At 49.5% G+C, this 17,682-nt stretch overlaps 22 non-coding genes across 22 annotated transcripts; all 22 read right to left on the bottom strand.

Annotated features, from left to right (window-relative positions):
- Window positions 1-740: 740 nt before the first annotated feature.
- Window positions 741-813, bottom strand: Trnak-uuu. Its single transcript has one exon. It is a non-coding gene; the product is annotated as a tRNA-Lys (tRNA).
- Window positions 814-1,167: 354 nt separating this feature from the next.
- On the bottom strand, window positions 1,168-1,249 carry Trnas-aga. The gene has a single exon. It is a non-coding gene; the product is annotated as a tRNA-Ser (tRNA).
- Window positions 1,250-1,995: 746 nt separating this feature from the next.
- Window positions 1,996-2,077, bottom strand: Trnas-cga. Its single transcript has one exon. It is a non-coding gene; the product is annotated as a tRNA-Ser (tRNA).
- Window positions 2,078-2,215: 138 nt separating this feature from the next.
- On the bottom strand, window positions 2,216-2,288 carry Trnak-uuu. The gene has a single exon. It is a non-coding gene; the product is annotated as a tRNA-Lys (tRNA).
- A 354-nt stretch (window positions 2,289-2,642) lies between these two features.
- Window positions 2,643-2,724, bottom strand: Trnas-aga. The gene has a single exon. It is a non-coding gene; the product is annotated as a tRNA-Ser (tRNA).
- A 7,064-nt stretch (window positions 2,725-9,788) lies between these two features.
- Window positions 9,789-9,861, bottom strand: Trnak-uuu. The gene has a single exon. It is a non-coding gene; the product is annotated as a tRNA-Lys (tRNA).
- A 354-nt stretch (window positions 9,862-10,215) lies between these two features.
- Window positions 10,216-10,297, bottom strand: Trnas-aga. The gene has a single exon. It is a non-coding gene; the product is annotated as a tRNA-Ser (tRNA).
- A 746-nt stretch (window positions 10,298-11,043) lies between these two features.
- On the bottom strand, window positions 11,044-11,125 carry Trnas-cga. The gene has a single exon. It is a non-coding gene; the product is annotated as a tRNA-Ser (tRNA).
- Window positions 11,126-11,263: 138 nt separating this feature from the next.
- On the bottom strand, window positions 11,264-11,336 carry Trnak-uuu. The gene has a single exon. It is a non-coding gene; the product is annotated as a tRNA-Lys (tRNA).
- A 354-nt stretch (window positions 11,337-11,690) lies between these two features.
- Trnas-aga lies at window positions 11,691-11,772 on the bottom strand. Its single transcript has one exon. It is a non-coding gene; the product is annotated as a tRNA-Ser (tRNA).
- A 735-nt stretch (window positions 11,773-12,507) lies between these two features.
- On the bottom strand, window positions 12,508-12,589 carry Trnas-cga. The gene has a single exon. It is a non-coding gene; the product is annotated as a tRNA-Ser (tRNA).
- A 138-nt stretch (window positions 12,590-12,727) lies between these two features.
- Window positions 12,728-12,800, bottom strand: Trnak-uuu. The gene has a single exon. It is a non-coding gene; the product is annotated as a tRNA-Lys (tRNA).
- Window positions 12,801-13,154: 354 nt separating this feature from the next.
- Window positions 13,155-13,236, bottom strand: Trnas-aga. The gene has a single exon. It is a non-coding gene; the product is annotated as a tRNA-Ser (tRNA).
- Window positions 13,237-13,982: 746 nt separating this feature from the next.
- Window positions 13,983-14,064, bottom strand: Trnas-cga. The gene has a single exon. It is a non-coding gene; the product is annotated as a tRNA-Ser (tRNA).
- Window positions 14,065-14,202: 138 nt separating this feature from the next.
- Trnak-uuu lies at window positions 14,203-14,275 on the bottom strand. Its single transcript has one exon. It is a non-coding gene; the product is annotated as a tRNA-Lys (tRNA).
- Window positions 14,276-14,629: 354 nt separating this feature from the next.
- Trnas-aga lies at window positions 14,630-14,711 on the bottom strand. Its single transcript has one exon. It is a non-coding gene; the product is annotated as a tRNA-Ser (tRNA).
- A 746-nt stretch (window positions 14,712-15,457) lies between these two features.
- Trnas-cga lies at window positions 15,458-15,539 on the bottom strand. The gene has a single exon. It is a non-coding gene; the product is annotated as a tRNA-Ser (tRNA).
- Window positions 15,540-15,677: 138 nt separating this feature from the next.
- Trnak-uuu lies at window positions 15,678-15,750 on the bottom strand. The gene has a single exon. It is a non-coding gene; the product is annotated as a tRNA-Lys (tRNA).
- A 354-nt stretch (window positions 15,751-16,104) lies between these two features.
- Window positions 16,105-16,186, bottom strand: Trnas-aga. Its single transcript has one exon. It is a non-coding gene; the product is annotated as a tRNA-Ser (tRNA).
- Window positions 16,187-16,932: 746 nt separating this feature from the next.
- Trnas-cga lies at window positions 16,933-17,014 on the bottom strand. Its single transcript has one exon. It is a non-coding gene; the product is annotated as a tRNA-Ser (tRNA).
- A 138-nt stretch (window positions 17,015-17,152) lies between these two features.
- On the bottom strand, window positions 17,153-17,225 carry Trnak-uuu. The gene has a single exon. It is a non-coding gene; the product is annotated as a tRNA-Lys (tRNA).
- Window positions 17,226-17,579: 354 nt separating this feature from the next.
- Trnas-aga lies at window positions 17,580-17,661 on the bottom strand. Its single transcript has one exon. It is a non-coding gene; the product is annotated as a tRNA-Ser (tRNA).
- Between the last annotated feature and the right edge of the window lie 21 nt (window positions 17,662-17,682).

Here is a 17,682-nt window from a genome sequence, read left to right as displayed (position 1 = left end):
CATCCGCACAGTACGGACGCCGTTATCACATTGATAAACATACGCGGACGACCAATAATCTTTAGTGACAGCAAAGATAGTCCCAAATAAACTTAATGCACGGCGAATTTCATCCAAGGGCACTTCAAAAGGCAGATGGAAAACCTTCACATTTCGTACACCATAACCGGCATGTAGAACCTGCACGTCACTAATAGTCCCATCAGCATGTTTAAACTTCCGAACCCCGCCATTGACGGCCACCAAACGCTCACATAGTTCACTATCAAGGAGTTTCAAGAACACGGAATTAACAATAAAGTCTAAATGAACACCGTCAAGCAAAGCTGGGTCTATTTGCAATTCCGATCGGATCCAATGATGTATTTCAAAAGCCGTGGGACGCGGAAATTCGCGATCAAACAACAACTGAATAGTATTGGACCGGTTGTACGACACCATTTTCCACAATAAATCCTTGAAAAACTTACAAAAAGAGAAGAAACACGCTGAGTATAGACACCAGGCCGCTGCAAACCACGGCGACCAACGATGTAAACACAGCTGCTAGCGGAGCTCGCGACGGGCACGTCCGCTCGCCGCAACCACTCGGCCGCGACTGCCAGTAGCACAAGACCCTCCCGACACATGCAACTGGTACCGTTTAAAGCACTGCAGTGCCAGGAAACGGCGTAGATGCATTCTTTTCCGTAGTGCTTACACCGCTACTACACGTGCGGCTACCAAAGTATTAAAATTTCCGCCCGAACAGGGACTTGAACCCTGGACCCTTAGGTTAAAAGCCTAATGCTCTACCGACTGAGCTATCCGGGCTCACATCACGTGGTCACCCCTCCCACTACGCATACTGACACATTGCCTCATGTCCTTTACTGTTGGGTAATCGTTGCGTGGAGCTGTTATTATTTAAACGTCGTCTGACTGCTGTCTATAAACTCATCACGCTAGGCTCGTAACAGGCTATCGAAGGAAGCTGACACACGATGTAAAGTCAAATTGCAGCAGTTTGTACGTCTCATATATTACAGCAGAGGAGCTACGTGTTTTGTCGACACTCACTGGACAATTGTAAAATTTACAAGCGTCTCGAATGCAGTGTTTCCCACGTATTCGCTCATTTCACGGTTCCGTTGGAGATGTTCTCCACCTCTTGACACAAAAAAGAAACGCAGTCGGTAGGACTCGAACCTACGCTCCCAGAGGGAATCTGATTTCTAGTCAGACGCCTTAACCACTCGGCCACGACTGCCGGTCGGAGAGGCGTGGTCTCGACAAGTGCAACTGCTGCTTTGCAAGCAATCCGATGGCAGAACACGATATGGCCTCACTCGTTTCTGTAGCGCTTTCGTTGCCAGCACATTTGGCCGTTACGACAGTGTATTAATTTTCGCCTGGACGGGGGCTTGAACCCGGGACCCTTTGGTTGAAGGTTCAGCGCTCTACCGACTGGGCTATCCGGTCCCTCAGCCGAGCGTTGTGGTGCATGCTGCATGGTGTGCGAGTGATTCGCGTGTCGTTATTCCTGGCTTATGGCTCCAATGGCGACTTCACCGACTTCCCACTGACGCACCGCTGACGCTAGTTTTGTGTCGTCTTAAACGATGGCCATACTTGCAAGCAGCTGCGATATCTTAAGAAAAGAAACGCTGCACCACTGCTTTTGCCACACTCGAATGAACTGAATTGCGCTTCTTAGAAAGAAATGAATGCTCGCTGTGTCCAACACTTTCAAGCACACCTGTGTACTCACAAAGACGGCGACGACGCGACAAAATGACGGTGGCGCGTTCGTGGGCCTGCGACTGATTTCTGCAGTACTAGCGTCCTTGCGAGGTGAACCGGTAGCCACAACAGGCAGCGGCCGTCGCGAAACAGTATTCTTAAAAAATAAATTTCCGTCTTGTTGAGAATGGTGTCACAGGTTTGGATCCGCTTTCACCCACGCATGTCACATGTGTGCGAAAATTTCTGCCCGTTTTTTTACGCAAAATCGCACGCAGCCGGTAGGATTCGAACCTACACTCCCACAGAGAATCTGATTTCGAGTCAGACGCCTTAACCACTCGGCCACGACTGCCAGTAGCGCAAGACCCTCCCGACACATGCAACTGGTACCGTTTAAAGCACTGCAGTGCCAGGAAACGGCGTAGATGCATTCTTTTCCGTAGTGCTTATTCTGCTACTACACGTGCGGCTACCAAAGTATTAAAATTTCCGCCCGAACAGGGACTTGAACCCTGGACCCTTAGGTTAAAAGCCTAATGCTCTACCGACTGAGCTATCCGGGCTCACATCACGTGGTCACCCCTCCCACTACGCATACTGACACATTGCCTCATGTCCTTTACTGTTGGGTAATCGTTGCGTGGAGCTGTTATTATTTAAACGTCGTCTGACTGCTGTCTATAAACTCATCACGCTAGGCTCGTAACAGGCTATCGAAGGAAGCTGACACACGATGTAAAGTCAAATTGCAGCAGTTTGTACGTCTCATATATTACAGCAGAGGAGCTACGTGTTTTGTCGACACTCACTGGACAATTGTAAAATTTACAAGCGTCTCGAATGCAGTGTTTCCCACGTATTCGCTCATTTCACGGTTCCGTTGGAGATGTTCTCCACCTCTTGACACAAAAAAGAAACGCAGTCGGTAGGACTCGAACCTACGCTCCCAGAGGGAATCTGATTTCTAGTCAGACGCCTTAACCACTCGGCCACGACTGCCGGTCGCAGAGGCGTGGTCTCGACAAGTGAAACTGCTGCTTTGCAAGCAATCCGATGGCAGAACACGATATGGCCTCACTCGTTTCTGTAGCGCTTTCGTTGCCAGCACATTTGGCCGTTACGACAGTGTATTAATTTTCGCCTGGACGGGGGCTTGAACCCGGGACCCTTTGGTTGAAGGTTCAGCGCTCTACCGACTGGGCTATCCGGTCCCTCAGCCGAGCGTTGTGGTGCATGCTGCATGGTGTGCGAGTGATTCGCGTGTCGTTATTCCTGGCTTATGGCTCCAATGGCGACTTCACCGACTTCCCACTGACGCACCGCTGACGCTAGTTTTGTGTCGTCTTAAACGATGGCCATACTTGCAAGCAGCTGCGATATCTTAAGAAAAGAAACGCTGCACCACTGCTTTTGCCACACTCGAATGAACTGAATTGCGCTTCTTAGAAAGAAATGAATGCTCGCTGTGTCCAACACTTTCAAGCACACCTGTGTACTCACAAAGACGGCGACGACGCGACAAAATGACGGTGGCGCGTTCGTGGGCCTGCGACTGATTTCTGCAGTACTAGCGTCCTTGCGAGGTGAACCGGTAGCCACAACAGGCAGCGGCCGTCGCGAAACAGTATTCTTAAAAAATAAATTTCCGTCTTGTTGAGAATGGTGTCACAGGTTTGGATCCGCTTTCACCCACGCATGTCACATGTGTGCGAAAATTTCTGCTCGTTTTTTTACGCAAAATCGCACGCAGCCGGTAGGATTTTTTTTTTTTTTTTTTTTTTTTTTTTATGGAGATGTTCTCCACCTCTTGACACAAAAAAGAAACGCAGTCGGTAGGACTTTTTTTTTTTTTTTTAGTTTTTTTTTTTTTATTTTTATTTTGTTTAATTTTTTTTTTCTTTTTTAATGGATGCAACGAGAGCAACAGGCAGGCAGAGGCAAAGAGGGCAGGGGTCGAATGTCCCGAGGCCTGGCCACAATGTCCCCCCCAGACCCGTCACTCAGTCGCCTCCTGAGTTAGCGTAGGTAACTGGTTTTGTGTTGTTTTTATTTTTTTTTTTGATTTTTTTTTTGTTTTTTGTTTTTTTTTGTTTTTGGCTACTGAAGTGGATTTATTTTAAATTTTTACTTTTAAATTGTTTTAAATATTCGTTTGTTTGTTTTTGATTTATTATTTGCCGACTGGCGTGGTAAAGAGTGGGGAACTTAACATGGTAGCTCATTGGCTGGGGAAAGAGGAAAGAAGTAATTGGAGCCATAAAGGAAACGAAATCATCGCCCCAAAACTATAGAAAGGCAGCGTTTCCTGCTGGAAGAGAACGACAAGGAGTGCAGTGGGAAAAGAAAAATAAAACACGAAGAACTTAGAAGCCCGCAACTCTGCCGGGACATGAAATTAAGTAACGAACCTGAGAGAAAAATGAGCAAATTCTATTTCCCCAGAACGGAAAAAAGATAATGAAATGGCACATAATTTGGCAACTACAAACAAAACACCTCTCTTGGAAAGGAATGTAAAAGGAGTGGAAGATTTTGAGTGTGCTGTCTTCACGTAAAGAAGCGAGCAAATTGGCAACATAGAACTTTAAAGCAAGCGATCCCCGTAGGAAAGAAGAAAGCGAAAGACATATTGAAAGAAAGGAAGACTAAGCTCTCGAAAGGGAGTAAAAAAGCACACTCGAAATAAAACGAAAGTGCGTTCCAATCGCAAAGAAAGGAAAAAGGAAAGTTATGAAAACAGTCAAAGGAAAGGAAGAAAGAAAATAATGCCGTATTCCATTATTTGTCATTTCAATGTGTTTCTAGTTTGTTGTGCAGTTTTCTGTTTCTGAGTTCTTTCGTAACTACAACACGCTATTACATCTGTTCACATTGCAGGACCATGATCGACGTCGTCATTAAGGTTGGAAAACAGTCGGTGCCAGATTGAAGACTTTCCGAAATTGCTGTTCAATGGGGATTTGCAGAAAGCGCTGAAAGCATCTCTGATATGAGGCTGTTCTCCGGAGCGTTTCATGGCGCTCCCACAGATAAAACAAGTAGTCGACTGGATCAATTATATTTTTGGCAAATATAGCGTAGGTGGTATGCCCTAAGATCCACACTGTAGCATTTCGCTTAGATTGCGGAAAGGGTTTAATGTCGGGGATGACAGCCGTTAGCGGGGAAAAGGACCGCTTGTCAGTCCTGTTAATGAGTGCGAGCATGTCGCAGGAAATAGCCCACACATCTCGTGTGGTTCTGCAAAGAAACCGATGCTCAAGTGTACCCCGTTCGTCACAGTACTCGCACTTAGAGGACGGAATTAGGTGAATAGTCGCCAGTCGGTCGTTGGTGGTCACAGTGCGAGTGATGACGGTATACCACGTGCTTCGCACTTCCGTCGGTAACAACTTATTGCTGACGTTTTGCCAAACAAGAACCCAGTTGTTGTGGGGACATTGACGGACTAAGTTATTCGGTGGTGACAAACCAATCATCTCACGATACAAAGAGGTGGCAGACCGCGTCCTGCGGTCGCGAGCTAGTGAAACATGATAACTGCGGGACAAAAAAAAATCTCTGAATACAGCAAGCTTGTAAGGTATCCGCGAGACATTGATCGGTGCACTGTCAGAAAGGGGCTCATGGGCGCGGAAGAGGGCAGCCGTCGTACTGTGGGGGCTGTTCTCGACAATGGTGGCAATTCTGTTGACTAGCAGGGCAGAACATTTCTTTCTGACATCTACGAGACCGAGTCCTCCGCGAGACGGAGGCTGGGTACATGTGGCAAGTTTCACCTTGAAAATATGGCCACGCCACAGCAGCCAGTGTGCAGCTTGGCTGATCGTGCGTGCCAACGGAGGTGGGACGTTGAGCACTTGAGCCACATACCACGCTTTAGCCAGGATGTGAACATTTATCAACTCAACACGCTGTAGAAGATGTAATTTCCGGGTGGCGTGACGAACCATGAGACCCTTGACAGTCGTGGAAATACGGCGCCAGTTATGAGCGGCCATCTTTATGGGGCAAGCAAAGAATTGAATGCCGAGCAACATGTGGGAGGCAGCTATGGTGTACCACGAATCGGCAGCATAGTTGCAACAGGCACCTATTGGGAGTAGCACTGTTTTATGCGGGTTCAGTTCCGCACCTGTAGCCTGCGCAAAAAGACTGAACACAGGTTTAACTAAAGGGATGTCCTTTTCTTGTCGTATAAAGACGCCGACATCGTCGGCGTACGCTAAGCACGACGCCCGTACACCCTCTACATCGATCCCACTGACAGTGCGCCCAATCCGGCGGAGGAGGGGATCAAGAGCGATAACAAAGAGGGACATAGAGAGGGGACATCCCTGCCGCACAGACCTTGCAATCCGAAAGGGAGCGGAAAGAGTGCCATTTATCAGAATGCGAGAAGACGCTCTCGTTAGGACATTTTCAAGAGCGGAGACAAAGTTCATATGAAAGCCGATGTGACCTAACAAGGCAAAGAGGTAATCGTGGTTAATCCTATCAAAAGCCTTCCTAAAGTCAATCGAGAGAATCGCCCCTGGAGTCCGTGTGACAGCAGTGTGAGCCACGACGTCCCTATACGTGCTCACGGCGGCAAGGATACCCCTCCCTGTCACAGCGCACATTTGGAAAGGGCTAATGATTTTTCGCATCACAGTGTGCAGCCTGGTTGCGACGCATTTGCTGAAAAGCTTGTAGTCACTGTTCAACAGCGTGATCGGGCGAAAGTTTTCAACTTTGTCAGCCCCAGCGGTCTTAGGGAGAAGAACGACTATACCCTCTAGGAACTCTGCCGGACACGGAAGGTCACTTAACAATTCATTTGCGACCTTTGTGAGGATAGGTTCTAAGAGATCCCAGAACTCGAGGTAGAATTCTAAAGGAATTCCGTCAGGGCCTGGGGACTTGTTTCGAGCAGACGAACTGAGTGCATCGCTCATGTCCTCCGTCGTGATGGCGGAAAGGAGGGTGTCATTGTCCTCACGTGTAAGCAGGTTCCGCATTTCACCCATGAGGACATGTGCGGCCGCCCTATCATGGTCGCTACGTTGGAACGCGGCACTAAAATGGGCAAAAATATGCGCACGAATGTCCCTCTCCGTGGTGAGTCGCTCCCCAGTCTCCAGTCTAAGACACCGAATAAATTTAGTAGCACCCCGTCTCCGCTCTCTTTCGATATGGTGAATAGTCGGTGACTCATCAAACGTCCCTACACAGCGGCTTCGAAGTAAGGAGCCCCGAAAATCTTGGGCTTGCAATTTAAAAATTTGAGCTTTCACAGCCTTTAACTGAAGCATAAATTGCTCATCAACAATATCTGGTAGAGAGACGGCATCTTTTAAAATCTGATAATAAAATTCAGTGGTTCTATGTTTCCACAGCGCAGCTTCGGCGCTAAAACACTTTAAAACAGCACGGATGGACGGTTTGGCCAGGTGAACCCACCAATTGACAACCGAGGCATAGTTAGCCAGCTTTTCGCCGCAAGAAGAGAGCGTATCGTGAATCTGCCGACGCAACGAGGGGGCACGGACATGGGTCACGTTAAACTTCCACACCCGAGATCGACGTAACTGGTGGAGTTGCGGCGCGCGAAGGTCACAGAAGAAGGCGCAGTGATCGGAAAAACAGACAGGGGCAACGTCAACACGGATTAGGTGATCTGCTATGTAGGTCGACACATAGAACCTATCAAGTCTACTAGCCCCATTCCGATAGAAATACGTAAAAACTTGCTGTTGAGGATAGAGAACACGCCACACATCGGCTAACTGGAAGCTTGCAATCAGACGATCAAGGTCAACGCACTTATGAGCCGTAGGAAACTGATCACTGTCCGCGACCACGCAATTAAAATCGCCCCCCAACACGACGGGCAGCGTCGGGCTACCAATCAAGGTGGGTACATCTTCGATGAAAAATCTCGCTCTCGCCCTCTTGAAACTAGTGCCAGACGGAGCGTAAATGTTAACTAGTTGCAGGCCTCCGATAACGCACGAGATCCCCCTGCCGGTCGGTAGTCGTTGGACGCGCGTGGGCTCTTCTGCAGACTTATATAAAATAGCGGTACCACACCGAGCTTCCGGGTCGACATTATAAATGGCGGAATACCCCGTTAAAACATCAAGGCACACAACGCTCACTTCCTGCAGAAAAATAAAATCAAACCGACAATGTTGGATAAAATTTGCCAAGACTTGCAATTTCTGAGGAGCCGCAATACAGTTGATATTTAACGTGGCTATTTTAACCATGTGGCTACAGGACGCATGGGTGTAGGGCACACAGATAAATTTTTGGAAAGGGAGTCACCGGCAAGGTGCAGGCGCACCGCAGACGGAAAGCAGGGTACCGTGGCAGTTACATGTCTTCATCGTCCGCCCAGGAGAGCGGCGTAGGATTGGTCGTGTCTCCGTCCGACAGACTGCCGCCGGTAGGGTCACCCGACGCGGTTTTCTGTGACGCGCGAGTCTGCGAATTGCGCTGTTTACGAGATTCCGTGTCAGTACTAATCTTTTTCGAAGGGGGCGAAATTTCCCGGCCGCCGGTACCCTTTCCTAGCATACCCTTAAGTTTCCGACTTTGTTCTCGCACACGTTTTTCTCGTTGCGTGGCAAAGTCAGTATCCTGCAACTTGGTCTTTACGTTCCGTACGGAGGCAACAGAGTGCTGTTCTACATCCATAACCAAGTTCTCCGCGTGAGGCGGAGAAAGGTGCAAGGTATTCGCTGGAGCAGTAATGTTACTGGGGGATGGGTTGGAGTCCGCGACCTTGTCAGGAGTGGCAGTAAGTGCACAATCCCCAGCAGGGATGTCCGACACAACAGGCACTGAAGTAGCAACATCACATGGGGAGGACGTTTGACACTGTAGAACCGTTGAGGCAGGCGCGGTGTCGCAAACGGCGACAGTAAGAGCACCTGATTCCGGAATGCTCTGAACACGTTCATTAACAAGTGAAGTCACGGAAGTCGTCTCCTGCAACGGAGCAGAACGGTTGGTCGGACGACATTCAGTGCTAACGTCAGGGACATTGTCAACAACAGGCGTATGTGAAACAACAGGTTCACTAGAAAGAATAGACATACCCGCTACAACCGGTTCACGAACTAACGAGTAAGCCGGTGGCGGAGAACCTCTAAGAAGGGCACCTGCGTAACTACCTGAGTTGTCTAGGGGCAACTGCACTGGGCGCCGACGGGGACAAGAATTCCGCATATGTTCAGCAGAATGACAGAGAGAACACGTTGGGGGTTGGCCGGTGTAGGAGATGAAAGCCCTATGGCCGCCTATGATAACGAAGGACGGAATATGTTTCTTTAAGTCCATCCGCACAGTACGGACGCCGTTATCACATTGATAAACATACGCGGACGACCAATAATCTTTAGTGACAGCAAAGATAGTCCCAAATAAACTTAATGCACGGCGAATTTCATCCAAGGGCACTTCAAAAGGCAGATGGAAAACCTTCACATTTCGTACACCATAACCGGCATGTAGAACCTGCACGTCACTAATAGTCCCATCAGCATGTTTAAACTTCCGAACCCCGCCATTGACGGCCACCAAACGCTCACATAGTTCACTATCAAGGAGTTTCAAGAACACGGAATTAACAATAAAGTCTAAATGAACACCGTCAAGCAAAGCTGGGTCTATTTGCAATTCCGATCGGATCCAATGATGTATTTCAAAAGCCGTGGGACGCGGAAATTCGCGATCAAACAACAACTGAATAGTATTGGACCGGTTGTACGACACCATTTTCCACAATAAATCCTTGAAAAACTTACAAAAAGAGAAGAAACACGCTGAGTATAGACACCAGGCCGCTGCAAACCACGGCGACCAACGATGTAAACACAGCTGCTAGCGGAGCTCGCGACGGGCACGTCCGCTCGCCGCAACCACTCGGCCGCGACTGCCAGTAGCACAAGACCCTCCCGACACATGCAACTGGTACCGTTTAAAGCACTGCAGTGCCAGGAAACGGCGTAGATGCATTCTTTTCCGTAGTGCTTACACCGCTACTACACGTGCGGCTACCAAAGTATTAAAATTTCCGCCCGAACAGGGACTTGAACCCTGGACCCTTAGGTTAAAAGCCTAATGCTCTACCGACTGAGCTATCCGGGCTCACATCACGTGGTCACCCCTCCCACTACGCATACTGACACATTGCCTCATGTCCTTTACTGTTGGGTAATCGTTGCGTGGAGCTGTTATTATTTAAACGTCGTCTGACTGCTGTCTATAAACTCATCACGCTAGGCTCGTAACAGGCTATCGAAGGAAGCTGACACACGATGTAAAGTCAAATTGCAGCAGTTTGTACGTCTCATATATTACAGCAGAGGAGCTACGTGTTTTGTCGACACTCACTGGACAATTGTAAAATTTACAAGCGTCTCGAATGCAGTGTTTCCCACGTATTCGCTCATTTCACGGTTCCGTTGGAGATGTTCTCCACCTCTTGACACAAAAAAGAAACGCAGTCGGTAGGACTCGAACCTACGCTCCCAGAGGGAATCTGATTTCTAGTCAGACGCCTTAACCACTCGGCCACGACTGCCGGTCGGAGAGGCGTGGTCTCGACAAGTGCAACTGCTGCTTTGCAAGCAATCCGATGGCAGAACACGATATGGCCTCACTCGTTTCTGTAGCGCTTTCGTTGCCAGCACATTTGGCCGTTACGACAGTGTATTAATTTTCGCCTGGACGGGGGCTTGAACCCGGGACCCTTTGGTTGAAGGTTCAGCGCTCTACCGACTGGGCTATCCGGTCCCTCAGCCGAGCGTTGTGGTGCATGCTGCATGGTGTGCGAGTGATTCGCGTGTCGTTATTCCTGGCTTATGGCTCCAATGGCGACTTCACCGACTTCCCACTGACGCACCGCTGACGCTAGTTTTGTGTCGTCTTAAACGATGGCCATACTTGCAAGCAGCTGCGAGATCTTAAGAAAAGAAACGCTGCACCACTGCTTTTGCCACACTCGAATGAACTGAATTGCGCTTCTTAGAAAGAAATGAATGCTCGCTGTGTCCAACACTTTCAAGCACACCTGTGTACTCACAAAGACGGCGACGACGCGACAAAATGACGGTGGCGCGTTCGTGGGCCTGCGACTGATTTCTGCAGTACTAGCGTCCTTGCGAGGTGAACCGGTAGCCACAACAGGCAGCGGCCGTCGCGAAACAGTATTCTTAAAAAATAAATTTCCGTCTTGTTGAGAATGGTGTCACAGGTTTGGATCCGCTTTCACCCACGCATGTCACATGTGTGCGAAAATTTCTGCCCGTTTTTTTACGCAAAATCGCACGCAGCCGGTAGGATTCGAACCTACACTCCCACAGAGAATCTGATTTCGAGTCAGACGCCTTAACCACTCGGCCACGACTGCCAGTAGCGCAAGACCCTCCCGACACATGCAACTGGTACCGTTTAAAGCACTGCAGTGCCAGGAAACGGCGTAGATGCATTCTTTTCCGTAGTGCTTATTCCGCTACTACACGTGCGGCTACCAAAGTATTAAAATTTCCGCCCGAACAGGGACTTGAACCCTGGACCCTTAGGTTAAAAGCCTAATGCTCTACCGACTGAGCTATCCGGGCTCACATCACGTGGTCACCCCTCCCACTACGCATACTGACACATTGCCTCATGTCCTTTACTGTTGGGTAATCGTTGCGTGGAGCTGTTATTATTTAAACGTCGTCTGACTGCTGTCTATAAACTCATCACGCTAGGCTCGTAACAGGCTATCGAAGGAAGCTGACACACGATGTAAAGTCAAATTGCAGCAGTTTGTACGTCTCATATATTACAGCAGAGGAGCTACGTGTTTTGTCGACACTCACTGGACAATTGTAAAATTTACAAGCGTCTCGAATGCAGTGTTTCCCACGTATTCGCTCATTTCACGGTTCCGTTGGAGATGTTCTCCACCTCTTGACACAAAAAAGAAACGCAGTCGGTAGGACTCGAACCTACGCTCCCAGAGGGAATCTGATTTCTAGTCAGACGCCTTAACCACTCGGCCACGACTGCCGGTCGCAGAGGCGTGGTCTCGACAAGTGAAACTGCTGCTTTGCAAGCAATCCGATGGCAGAACACGATATGGCCTCACTCGTTTCTGTAGCGCTTTCGTTGCCAGCACATTTGGCCGTTACGACAGTGTATTAATTTTCGCCTGGACGGGGGCTTGAACCCGGGACCCTTTGGTTGAAGGTTCAGCGCTCTACCGACTGGGCTATCCGGTCCCTCAGCCGAGCGTTGTGGTGCATGCTGCATGGTGTGCGAGTGATTCGCGTGTCGTTATTCCTGGCTTATGGCTCCAATGGCGACTTCACCGACTTCCCGCTGACGCTAGTTTTGTGTCGTCTTAAACGATGGCCATACTTGCAAGCAGCTGCGAGATCTTAAGAAAAGAAACGCTGCACCACTGCTTTTGCCACACTCGAATGAACTGAATTGCGCTTCTTAGAAAGAAATGAATGCTCGCTGTGTCCAACACTTTCAAGCACACCTGTGTACTCACAAAGACGGCGACGACGCGACAAAATGACGGGGGCGCGTTCGTGGGCCTGCGACTGATTTCTGCAGTACTAGCGTCCTTGCGAGGTGAACCGGTAGCCACAACAGGCAGCGGCCGTCGCGAAACAGTATTCTTAAAAAATAAATTATCGTCTTGTTGAGAATGGTGTCACAGGTTTGGATCCGCTTTCACCCACGCATGTCACATGTGTGCGAAAATTTCTGCTCGTTTTTTTACGCAAAATCGCACGCAGCCGGTAGGATTCGAACCTACACTCCCACAGGGAATCTGATTTCGAGTCAGACGCCTTAACCACTCGGCCACGACTGCCAGTAGCGCAAGACCCTCCCGACACATGCAACTGGTACCGTTTAAAGCACTGCAGTGCCAGGAAACGGCGTAGATGCATTCTTTTCCGTAGTGCTTACACCGCTACTACACGTGCGGCTACCAAAGTATTAAAATTTCCGCCCGAACAGGGACTTGAACCCTGGACCCTTAGGTTAAAAGCCTAATGCTCTACCGACTGAGCTATCCGGGCTCACATCACGTGGTCACCCCTCCCACTACGCATACTGACACATTGCCTCATGTCCTTTACTGTTGGGTAATCGTTGCGTGGAGCTGTTATTATTTAAACGTCGTCTGACTGCTGTCTATAAACTCATCACGCTAGGCTCGTAACAGGCTATCGAAGGAAGCTGACACACGATGTAAAGTCAAATTGCAGCAGTTTGTACGTCTCATATATTACAGCAGAGGAGCTACGTGTTTTGTCGACACTCACTGGACAATTGTAAAATTTACAAGCGTCTCGAATGCAGTGTTTCCCACGTATTCGCTCATTTCACGGTTCCGTTGGAGATGTTCTCCACCTCTTGACACAAAAAAGAAACGCAGTCGGTAGGACTCGAACCTACGCTCCCAGAGGGAATCTGATTTCTAGTCAGACGCCTTAACCACTCGGCCACGACTGCCGGTCGGAGAAGCGTGGTCTCGACAAGTGCAACTGCTGCTTTGCAAGCAATCCGATGGCAGAACACGATATGGCCTCACTCGTTTCTGTAGCGCTTTCGTTGCCAGCACATTTGGCCGTTACGACAGTGTATTAATTTTCGCCTGGACGGGGGCTTGAACCCGGGACCCTTTGGTTGAAGGTTCAGCGCTCTACCGACTGGGCTACCCGGTCCCTCAGCCGAGCGTTGTGGTGCATGCTGCATGGTGTGCGAGTGATTCGCGTGTCGTTATTCCTGGCTTATGGCTCCAATGGCGACTTCACCGACTTCCCACTGACGCACCGCTGACGCTAGTTTTGTGTCGTCTTAAACGATGGCCATACTTGCAAGCAGCTGCGAGATCTTAAGAAAAGAAACGCTGCACCACTGCTTTTGCCACACTCGAATGAACTGAATTGCGCTTCTTAGAAAGAAATGAATGCTCGCTGTGTCCAACACTTTCAAGCACACCTGTGTACTCACAAAGACGGCGACGACGCGACAAAATGACGGGGGCGCGTTCGTGGGCCTGCGACTGATTTCTGCAGTACTAGCGTCCTTGCGAGGTGAACCGGTAGCCACAACAGGCAGCGGCCGTCGCGAAACAGTATTCTTAAAAAATAAATTTCCGTCTTGTTGAGAATGGTGTCACAGGTTTGGATCCGCTTTCACCCACGCATGTCACATGTGTGCGAAAATTTCTGCTCGTTTTTTTACGCAAAATCGCACGCAGCCGGTAGGATTCGAACCTACACTCCCACAGGGAATCCGATTTCGAGTCAGACGCCTTAACCACTCGGCCACGACTGCCAGTAGCGCAAGACCCTCCCGACACATGCAACTGGTACCGTTTAAAGCACTGCAGTGCCAGGAAACGGCGTAGATGCATTCTTTTCCGTAGTGCTTACACCGCTACTACACGTGCGGCTACCAAAGTATTAAAATTTCCGCCCGAACAGGGACTTGAACCCTGGACCCTTAGGTTAAAAGCCTAATGCTCTACCGACTGAGCTATCCGGGCTCACATCACGTGGTCACCCCTCCCACTACGCATACTGACACATTGCCTCATGTCCTTTACTGTTGGGTAATCGTTGCGTGGAGCTGTTATTATTTAAACGTCGTCTGACTGCTGTCTATAAACTCATCACGCTAGGCTCGTAACAGGCTATCGAAGGAAGCTGACACACGATGTAAAGTCAAATTGCAGCAGTTTGTACGTCTCATATATTACAGCAGAGGAGCTACGTGTTTTGTCGACACTCACTGGACAATTGTAAAATTTACAAGCGTCTCGAATGCAGTGTTTCCCACGTATTCGCTCATTTCACGGTTCCGTTGGAGATGTTCTCCACCTCTTGACACAAAAAAGAAACGCAGTCGGTAGGACTCGAACCTACGCTCCCAGAGGGAATCTGATTTCTAGTCAGACGCCTTAACCACTCGGCCACGACTGCCGGTCGGAGAAGCGTGGTCTCGACAAGTGCAACTGCTGCTTTGCAAGCAATCCGATGGCAGAACACGATATGGCCTCACTCGTTTCTGTAGCGCTTTCGTTGCCAGCACATTTGGCCGTTACGACAGTGTATTAATTTTCGCCTGGACGGGGGCTTGAACCCGGGACCCTTTGGTTGAAGGTTCAGCGCTCTACCGACTGGGCTACCCGGTCCCTCAGCCGAGCGTTGTGGTGCATGCTGCATGGTGTGCGAGTGATTCGCGTGTCGTTATTCCTGGCTTATGGCTCCAATGGCGACTTCACCGACTTCCCACTGACGCACCGCTGACGCTAGTTTTGTGTCGTCTTAAACGATGGCCATACTTGCAAGCAGCTGCGAGATCTTAAGAAAAGAAACGCTGCACCACTGCTTTTGCCACACTCGAATGAACTGAATTGCGCTTCTTAGAAAGAAATGAATGCTCGCTGTGTCCAACACTTTCAAGCACACCTGTGTACTCACAAAGACGGCGACGACGCGACAAAATGACGGGGGCGCGTTCGTGGGCCTGCGACTGATTTCTGCAGTACTAGCGTCCTTGCGAGGTGAACCGGTAGCCACAACAGGCAGCGGCCGTCGCGAAACAGTATTCTTAAAAAATAAATTTCCGTCTTGTTGAGAATGGTGTCACAGGTTTGGATCCGCTTTCACCCACGCATGTCACATGTGTGCGAAAATTTCTGCTCGTTTTTTTACGCAAAATCGCACGCAGCCGGTAGGATTCGAACCTACACTCCCACAGGGAATCTGATTTCGAGTCAGACGCCTTAACCACTCGGCCACGACTGCCAGTAGCGCAAGACCCTCCCGACACATGCAACTGGTACCGTTTAAAGCACTGCAGTGCCAGGAAACGGCGTAGATGCATTCTTTTCCGTAGTGCTTACACCGCTACTACACGTGCGGCTACCAAAGTATTAAAATTTCCGCCCGAACAGGGACTTGAACCCTGGACCCTTAGGTTAAAAGCCTAATGCTCTACCGACTGAGCTATCCGGGCTCACATCACGTGGTCACCCCTCCCACTACGCATACTGACACATTGCCTCATGTCCTTTACTGTTGGGTAATCGTTGCGTGGAGCTGTTATTATTTAAACGTCGTCTGACTGCTGTCTATAAACTCATCACGCTAGGCTCGTAACAGGCTATCGAAGGAAGCTGACACACGATGTAAAGTCAAATTGCAGCAGTTTGTACGTCTCATATATTACAGCAGAGGAGCTACGTGTTTTGTCGACACTCACTGGACAATTGTAAAATTTACAAGCGTCTCGAATGCAGTGTTTCCCACGTATTCGCTCATTTCACGGTTCCGTTGGAGATGTTCTCCACCTCTTGACACAAAAAAGAAACGCAGTCGGTAGGACTCGAACCTACGCTCCCAGAGGGAATCTGATTTCTAGTCAGACGCCTTAACCACTCGGCCACGACTGCCGGTCGGAGAAGCGTGGTCTCGACAAGTGCAACTGCTGCTTTGCAAGCAATCCGATGGCAGAACACGATATGGCCTCACTCGTTTCTGTAGCGCTTTCGTTGCCAGCACATTTGGCCGTTACGACAGTGTATTAATTTTCGCCTGGACGGGGGCTTGAACCCGGGACCCTTTGGTTGAAGGTTCAGCGCTCTACCGACTGGGCTACCCGGTCCCTCAGCCGAGCGTTGTGGTGCATGCTGCATGGTGTGCGAGTGATTCGCGTGTCGTTATTCCTGGCTTATGGCTCCAATGGCGACTTCACCGACTTCCCACTGACGCACCGCTGACGCTAGTTTTGTGTCGTCTTAAACGATGGCCATACTTGCAAGCAGCTGCGAGATCTTAAGAAAAGAAACGCTGCACCACTGCTTTTGCCACACTCGAATGAACTGAATTGCGCTTCTTAGAAAGAAATGAATGCTCGCTGTGTCCAACACTTTCAAGCACACCTGTGTACTCACAAAGACGGCGACGACGCGACAAAATGACGGGGGCGCGTTCGTGGGCCTGCGACTGATTTCTGCAGTACTAGCGTCCTTGCGAGGTGAACCGGTAGCCACAACAGGCAGCGGCCGTCGCGAAACAGTATTCTTAAAAAATAAATTTCCGTCTTGTTGAGAATGGTGTCACAGGTTTGGATCCGCTTTCACCCACGCATGTCACATGTGTGCGAAAATTTCTGCTCGTTTTTTTACGCAAAATCGCACGCAGCCGGTAGGATTCGAACCTACACTCCCACAGGGAATCTGATTTCGAGTCAGACGCCTTAACCACTCGGCCACGACTGCCAGTAGCGCAAGACCCTCCCGACACATGCAACTGGTACCGTTTAAAGCACTGCAGTGCCAGGAAACGGCGTAGATGCATTCTTTTCCGTAGTGCTTACACCGCTACTACACGTGCGGCTACCAAAGTATTAAAATTTCCGCCCGAACAGGGACTTGAACCCTGGACCCTTAGGTTAAAAGCCTAATGCTCTACCGACTGAGCTATCCGGGCTCACATCACGTGGTCACCCCTCCCACTACGCATACTGACACATTGCCTCATGTCCTTTACTGTTGGGTAATCGTTGCGTGGAGCTGTTATTATTTAAACGTCGTCTGACTGCTGTCTATAAACTCATCACGCTAGGCTCGTAACAGGCTATCGAAGGAAGCTGACACACGATGTAAAGTCAAATTGCAGCAGTTTGTACGTCTCATATATTACAGCAGAGGAGCTACGTGTTTTGTCGACACTCACTGGACAATTGTAAAATTTACAAGCGTCTCGAATGCAGTGTTTCCCACGTATTCGCTCATTTCACGGTTCCGTTGGAGATGTTCTCCACCTCTTGACACAAAAAAGAAACGCAGTCGGTAGGACTCGAACCTACGCTCCCAGAGGGAATCTGATTTCTAGTCAGACGCCTTAACCACTCGGCCACGACTGCCGGTCGCAGAGGCGTGGTCTC

The sequence above is a fragment of the Schistocerca americana genome, chromosome 3 (assembly GCF_021461395.2).
Source record: "Schistocerca americana isolate TAMUIC-IGC-003095 chromosome 3, iqSchAmer2.1, whole genome shotgun sequence".
Lineage (NCBI taxonomy): Eukaryota > Metazoa > Arthropoda > Insecta > Orthoptera > Acrididae > Schistocerca > Schistocerca americana.
Note: the sequence above shows the minus strand (reverse complement) of the source record. Positions and strands in the feature narration are given on the sequence as shown.